At 43.0% G+C, this 8253-nt stretch overlaps 1 non-coding gene across 1 annotated transcript; it reads left to right on the plus strand.

The window, feature by feature from the left end:
• Positions 1 to 1582: 1582 nt before the first annotated feature.
• Positions 1583 to 1653, plus strand: TRNAA-UGC. The gene has a single exon. It is a non-coding gene; the product is annotated as a tRNA-Ala (tRNA).
• The last annotated feature ends 6600 nt before the right edge of the window (positions 1654 to 8253 follow it).

The following is an 8253-nucleotide window of genomic DNA, read 5'->3' on the forward strand; positions in this document are numbered from 1 at the left end:
GCAGAGCCAGAAGCAAAAGTGGGCGGCACTGGTGTGAACGCGCGCAGTAGGCTTACTGTATTTTGGAAATGCTGCCCGTGGGCTACGACGCCTGTAAGCACGGGAAATGGCTCCCACTTGCTTTGAGGCTGCAAGGAGGCGAGGTCTTCCCAGTCCCTGGCCAGCAGGGGGAGGGAGAGGAGCTGCTTCCTTTGAAAAAACGGGAAATTAAAGGGATATAAAAAACAAGGGATAGCAGCGGGAAACTGCTTGAAATAAGGGAGATTCCCGGGGGAAACGAGATACTTGACAGCACTGGTGCATACTGGCATGGGACATGGGTGGCACTGTGGTCTAAACCTCCTGGGCTTGCCAATCAGAAGGTCGGCAGTTTGAATCCCCACAACGGAATGAACTCCTGCTGCTGTGTCCCAGCTCCTGCCAACCTAGCAGTTCGAAAGCATGCCAGTGAAAGTAGATAAATAGGTACAGCTGTGGCATTTCCGTGCACTCTGGTTTCTGTCACCAAGTTCCAATGAGACAGAAGCAGTTTAGTCATGCTGGCCACATGACCCAGAAACCTGTCAGTGGACAAATGCCGGCTCCCTCGGCCTGAAAGCGAGATGAGCGCCGCAACCCCAGAGTTGCCTTTCATTGGACTTAACTGTCCAGGGGGGGTCCTTTACCTTACCTTTTTACCAGCATACTGGCATATTCTATCTACCAAAATAAATAAATAAAAGTTTCTGCATTTGAATTGCATGTGCAAAGGTGGCCATAACTGAATCTGAGGAATTTAGGTGGCATCCACTTATGTGAGCAGTATTCCCTGGGATTTCTCTCCCCCCACCCAGCTCCAAAAGGTAGAAACATACAATACAACTTTTGGGGAGAGAAAGTGCTCTATGCTTGACATTAAGTGGCTGAAGGGTATGTGTGTAGCCTGTTCTTAATGGGCTCTTGGGGGTGGAGAAGGTTTTATCAGCTATTGTGAAACTTCTCTGTCCTCTGAGCAACATTTGCCACTCCTGTTCTGTGAGTCGGAATGACAATTCAGTGCTGTGTTAGGAGTGAAACATTTATATAACTTTTCTAAAATTCCACCATTTTATATAATCCACTCTGCGATGTGTGTGAAAACAAGAAAATAATGGTTTGTTGTTGTGTTTATTTTTTTTAAAAAAAAATCAATACACTGAACAGTTACAAGTGGGTAGCCGTGTTGGTCTGCCATAGTCGAAACAAAATAGGAAACAAAATAGGAAATTCTTTCCAGTAGCAGCTTAGAGACCAACTGAGTTTGTTCTCGGTATGAGCTTTCGTGTGCATGCACACTTCTTCAGATGCATGCACACAAAAGCTCATACCAAGAACAAACTCAGTTGGTCTCTAAGGTGCTACTGGAAAGAATTTCCTATTTTGTTTCCTATTTTGAATACACTGAACAGTTATAAAAAGTGTAACAAGCACTCCTAAACTGCCAGAAACCAACTCAAATGGGATCAATAAAATAGTTTGAAATGCCCACATAAATGAGTCATATTTGCCTGCTTTTTATTGGCTTTAACTGTAACAGCAGATGCAGGAGCTTGTTCTATGAGAAGGACCATAGCTCAGTGGTAGAGCATCTGCCTTGCAAGCAGAAGGTCCCAGGTTCAATCCCTGGCATCTCCAGAGAGAGCTGGGAGAGGTTCCTGCCTAGAGGTTCCTGTTGGCATTGATATAAGAACCCATATAGTGTCCTCTTTTTAGGTTCTCTACCAGTAGGAGAAAATAACAGAGGCCAACCAGAGAATATTGAGAAGCAAGGCAGCTAGTAAGCCTAATCTTTATTAAAGCTGTTGCAACAGGGTTCTCCCCCACACACAGGAGAGAGGAGGAGGACCCAGAGCCATGCATGCAAGCCCTTATATAAACACTTTAAATTGCCCACCCTGGAGTCCAAGACCACCCCCAGAAACATCATACATACATCACAGAAGGGGTGTAGCCGAAGACCACCCCCCAGATACATCATACCCACATCACAGAAAAGGCGGTCTACAACAGAAATTTGAATGTGTTGTTTATCTCCGGTCTGGCAAGTTACCTAATTGCATTATCTGGGTTTTGGCCACACTTTTGTTATTATAAAGCGTGTCCTCCATAAAAGAGGTTGCGGTGCGACCTGGCCGTCTGACCTGGTGTTGTGGGGGGTAATCTGGAATCAGCCACAACCCCTGATAGGTCGGTCCCATGTTGCTGGGGTGCAATCTGACCAATGGGGTGTCGCAAAAAGCAGCAATGCGGGACCTATTTAAGCCCATGTGAGGCTACTGAGCTTCCTCTTTGGGGCTTTCGCATCGGAACACCCGCCCACCTCTCTCTATATTTAGGGCTTGCACTTGACCTTGCTATGCCGTCATGTGTTGTCTGTCGTTGGGGCAGGGGCACGGCAGAAATTTTCCCCACTTGGCTGATTGGCTGGTGCCATTTGGGTTTCGCCTGCCGTGTAGCAAATAGTCACAACTTGTAAGTTATGGATAGGCTCTGGTTCAGGTGATAGGTGTGGCACGTGACATGGCCATGCCTATGCAAGTGAAGGATATTCCGGTAGAGGAATCCAGGGACTCACTGGTTTGGCGTTCCCCGAAAGGGGTCCGGCCCGCACCTGAGTCCAGGGGACATCAGGGCGGCTGATTGGTGCTCCTTCCAGCAGCTGTCCCTGGTGTTCATCCTTGGCTGTCCTATGAACGTGGCTCTTGGACAGCACTGCCTGCAAGGGTGCAGGGAGTTAGTCAAACCTATGCAACCACTCACCTGGTTGTAATCCATAAAGCTGTGGCCTAAATTTCTGCCAAAAACCAAACCAAATATCTGGCTCTGGTGTGAATTTATTTGGGGAAAGGTAAAAGGTCTAAACACGCTACTACTTAATTCCTGAATCTAGGTCACAGGTCACAGGCCACAGGCTCACACCCTGTTCATATCTTGAATGTGCCCTTAAGACAGGATTTGTGAGGACAGGATTTGTGAGGAAAGAGTCAATGGGGAGGTTTCCCACTTTGACCTTGCAGAGAAATATTTGAGGTCAATTTGTTCAGGACCTAATCTGTGGGGTTTCAGACATGTGGTTGTGAACATTTAATTTTTTTATATATGACCTTAAAATTCTTATAATAGCTTCCATCTATTTCAAGAGAGATTAGGGTCTTTTTCAGGGAGTCTTCTCTTCTCATGAGGTGGCCAAAGTATTGGAGCCTCAGCTTCAGGATCTGTCTTTCCAGTGAGCACTCAGGGCTGATTTCCTTAAGAATGGATATGTTTGATCTTCTTGCAGTCCATGGGACTCTCAAGAGTCTCCTCCAGCACCATAATTCAAAAGCATCAATTCTTTGGTGACCAGCCTTCTTTAGGGTCCAGCTCTCACTTCCATACATCACTACTGGGAAAACCATAGCTTTAACTATATGGACCTTTGTCGGCAAGGTGATGTCTCTGCTTTTTAAGATGCTGTCTAGGTTTGTCATCACTTTTCTCCCAAGAAGCAGGCGTCTTTTAATTTCATGACTGCTGTCACCATCTGCAGTGATCATGGAGCCCAAGAAGGTAAAATCTGTCACTGCCTCCATTTCTTCCCCTTCTATTTGCCAGGATGTGGTGGGACCAGTGGCCATGATCTTAGTTTTTTTGATGTTGAGCTTCAGACCATATTTTGCACTCTCCTCTTTCGCCCTCATTCAGAGGTTCTTTAATTCCTCCTCACTTTCTGCCACCCCTATTGCTCCATGTGCCATTCAGTGTAAACAACATGGACCTAGAAGGACCAATGGTCTGACTCAGCGGGAGGCACCTTCCTAGGTTCCTAAAAGAGGAGCATGGGAACCGAAACTGATAATTCTGCTAGCTGACAAGAGCAGAGATAGCTCTGTCTGTCTATCCTGTTTTTGCTTCTGGCATCCTCACTTGGTTTCACAACATTCCGGCATTCCACTTACCTCCCTTGGGCATTTTTTTACTTTGAATAAGTGTGACCTCTTGCATACCTATTCAGCCCAGGTTCAGTTCTCCTGCTTGGTGTGAACATAATAATAACTTGCAACTGACATTTGTAGCCAGCATTGCCCGCTTTTGTATCCTTAGCGTCTGAATAACTAAAAGGCTCGCTACCCTAGCTGGATAAATGAGACCATTCACTCAGCTCCGCTGCTTCCTTCCACTGCAGTGAATGCAAAACTCCTTTAAACATAGGCTTGTTTAAACAAACAGATAAGAAAGCCTTTTAGGTTTTGGAGCTCATTGGAGGTCTCTCTCTCTCTCTCTCTCTCTCTCTCTCTCTCTCTCACACACACACACACACACACACACACCCCACTGGATGACTAATCCTTTCAGTGAATCTGAATCCCTTGTCACCTTGGGTGTCTCACTAAAGTGCATTGAAATAAGAACAAATGTCAATAAGATAGCAAATGGTGCTCAAAAGGTTTCTGGCACATTGTCCCAAGTCATAATCTCCCCATTGTTCCCTTAACATAAGGAAGTCAAGTCAGCTGAATTACATCACCACATGTGAGACATGGATCTGGGCCTCTGAAGGCCATTGGACCCTCAAGGCTAGTGCCTTTTGTTTGGAAATGTAAAACCCCAGACTACATTTGGTCATCAATGTTCATTTAAATAGATAAGGGTGATTATGGGTAAGAGGCTTAACTTTCTTCTGAAGATGTCAGTTACCATTTGGCTACTTGTTTTTTTCCACTTAAGTCTGAAGCACCAGCCTCCCTGTATTGATTAGAACCAAGCTTAAAATACAAAGCAAACATAATTTCTAAGTCGAAACAAAATAAAAAAAATCATTCCAGTAGCACCTTAGAGACCAACTAAGTTTGTTATTGGTATGAGGTTTCGCATGTAGCTGAAGAAGTGTGCATGCACACGAAAGCTCATACCAATAACAAACTTAGTTGGTCTCTAAGCTGCTACTGGAAGGAATATTTTTTTTTTATAATTTCTAAGATACATTTGCCCAAAAGTTTCAGTTTACCATAATCTAATTTCCAGATTGCTACAATGTAGGGACAAAAATAATACAACAGAAGTTTCAAAGGATCTGTGTAAAAGAAGACAAGAAGCGGGTCTCATATACCCCTGAAGTCATACAGGTAGATATAGACACATCCCTGATTACACTCTGAGGGAGATGGAATTTTCATAGAATTGTAAAGTTAAAAGGGACCACAAGGGTCATCTAGTCCAACCCCTTGCAATGCTGGAATATGTTGCCCAGTATGAGGCTTGACCTCATGACCCTGAGATCAAGAGTCTCATGCTCTATATTTTTATCCCAGTTTGTAGTGTACTATGATTAGGGCAACAGATGTACCCGCCTCAGGAACAACCCAAACAGAGACACTAATTAGGGAGAGGTTTGTGATACATTTACAACCATTAAACTAAAACCGTGTAGAGATTGGTTTTGATACTCTTCCCAAAACTGGTATTGGGAAATGGATGCAGACATTGCCCTTCTAGCTCACACAGTGGAGCAAAAATGTGCAATGATTCAGCCATTCTTATGTTACACGCACATTTTGATTTGATGGCGTGACTCTCCATGTAAAAAAATGCGATAGAACTGAACTTAGCAAATAACAATATCGCTTCCTTTGGAGGGGACCAATGCCTCTTGACCCCTTTCCTGCATTTAGCCCCAAATGCTTTGAAACTGAGTCAGTGGGTAGAAGAAGAAGAAGAAGAAGAAGAAGAAGAAGAGTTTGGATTTGATATCCCGCTTTTCACTACCCGAAGGAGTCTCAAAGCGGCTAACATTCTCCTTTCCCTTCCTCCCCCACAACAAACACTCTGTGAGGTGAGTGGGGCTGAGAGACTTCAAAGAAGTGCTTTCCAGAATGTACAATTTATTATTGGGGTGGCATACGCAAGATGAGTTGGTGAAATCGGCTATGATTAAATGGGCAAAAGACCTTGGGCATAACATTATGATGGAGGATTGGGAAGGACTGTGGAACCAGAGTATTAAATTTACAGCGTGCAGTTTATTAAGGGAGAACTTTATGAAGATGATTTACAGGTGGTATTTGACCCCTGTTAAACTTGCAAAAATGCATCAGGGATTAAGTAAGAAATGTTGGAAGTGTAAGCAATCCAAAGGAACTTTCTTTCATATGTGGTGGTTGTGCCCTAAGGTGAAGGACTTTTGGGAAAAGATTTATAATGAGTTGAAAAAAATACTTAGATATACTTTTAAGAAAAAGCCTGAAGCCTTTTTGTTAGGTATTTTAGGTAAAGACATTTTGAAATGTGATAGAAATTTAGTGTTGTATGCCACAACAGCAGCAAGAGTTGTAATAGCAAAAAACTGGAAATTGGAAGAATTACCTACTATTGAACAATGGCAGATGAAGATGATGGAATATATGGAGCCTGCAGAAATGACCGAGAGAATCCGTAACCAGAGAGAGGACGCGGTGGAGAAAGAATGGGGAAAATTTAAATTGTATTTGAAAAAACATTGTAATATTTAAAATTAATTTGTGTTTGGAAAAAAAAGGATAGGCTGTCAATTTTAAGTTGAAGTAATTAAGGAGAATTTTAGGAATATATGGATTTTAGAAATAGATTTGGAAATTGTTTTAGATATGAATAGTTTTAGATGGTAAAGTGTTGTATTTTTTTAAGAGATAATAGTATGTATAAAATATGTGAGGAAATTAAATTTGGAAGTTACGTGAGATATTCTAAAGGGACGCAAATAAGGGGAAACAGGAGGAAGTCCGAAAAAGATGATAAGAAAAAAGTAGATTTTTGGTAAGATGATATAATTTTTTCTTTTTTTGTGGTTTTTTCTTTTTTTTCTATCTTTGATGTATTGTATTTTTGTTGTTGTGTTATTTTGTTTTTTGCTTGTTCTTTTGTAGTGTTTTTTTTGTTGATGCTTTTTTTGTGTTTTTGGAAAATCAATAAATATTATTTTTTTTTAAAAAAAGAGAGAGACTTCAAAGAAGTGTGACTAGCCCAAGGTTACCCAGCAGCTGCATGTGGAGGAGTGGAGACACGAACCCGGTTCCCCAGATTACGAGTCTGCCGCTCTTAACCACTACACCACACTGGCTCTCTAGATTTAATAATAATAATGATAATGATAATAATGATAATAATAATAATAATAATAATAATAATAGCATGGAATTGCACAACTCACTAAATCAGCAAGAGAGGTGAAGACAAACAGCTGTCAAAGGGCAGATAATGCAATCCTCGCCCTTTAGAAACGGTTACCTTTTACAATGGAGCATTGTCCCCAGCCCCATATATGCCATTGTTTCCTCTGTGGCTTTCTGACATCTAACAAAGGGTCTGATAGTATGAATCCCCCCTCTGCAAGCTGTGAGGAACATGTAAAGTCATGTGGGCGATAGAGCAGCACTAACCCAGCTGGATCAACCACATGGGTCACACAAAGGCTGCCCTGGAGGGAAATTTCGAAAAGGGTTGGCAAAAAGCCCAAGTGGTTTGTTTCAATAGCGGTTCAGGGTTTTTTGCTCTCTCTTTTTTATTGTGGGTTTTTATTGGTTTTTCTATTAATTCCTCTCCCCCCACCCCCAAGGTTCACCAAGGTTTCAGCTTCAAAACCTGATTTTTATGTTGTGAATCAGGCATGGAGCTAAGATGGCCACATGCTCTGCTTTACAACAGACAGGCCTCTGTTTGAGAAGTGGTCATAAGACCTGTTTGGAGGGCTGTGGGTGAAGAAGATGGGAGTGCAAGCGCTCTGAAATGGCCCGTCAAAGTTAACGCCTGAAAAGCAGAATGAGCAGGCACATAGACTACCGATGGTGTGTGGTGTAGTGGTTAAGAGCAGTAGACTCGTAATCTGGTGAACCGGGTTCGCATCTCCGCTCCTCCACATGCAGCTGCTGGGTGACCTTGGGCTGGTCACACTTTTCTGAAGTCTCTCAGCCCCACTCACCTCACAGAGTGTTTGTTGTGGGGGAGGAAGGGAAAGGAGAAGGTTAGCCGCTTTGAGACTCCTTAGGGTAGTGATAAAGCGGGATATCAAATCCAAACTCTTCTTCTTCTAAGAACACAAAAAGAGCCTGATGGATTGGGGTCAGCACACTTTTTCAGCAGGATGCTGGTCTCTCAGATCTTGGGGGGGGCACTAGATTTTTTTGGGGGGGATGAACGAATTCCTATGCCCCACAAATAACCCAGAGATGCATTTTAAATAAAAGCACACATTCTACTCTTGTAAAAACACACTGATTTCCG

This window comes from Lacerta agilis, chromosome 5 (genome assembly GCF_009819535.1).
Source record: "Lacerta agilis isolate rLacAgi1 chromosome 5, rLacAgi1.pri, whole genome shotgun sequence".
NCBI classification, from domain to species: domain Eukaryota; kingdom Metazoa; phylum Chordata; class Lepidosauria; order Squamata; family Lacertidae; genus Lacerta; species Lacerta agilis.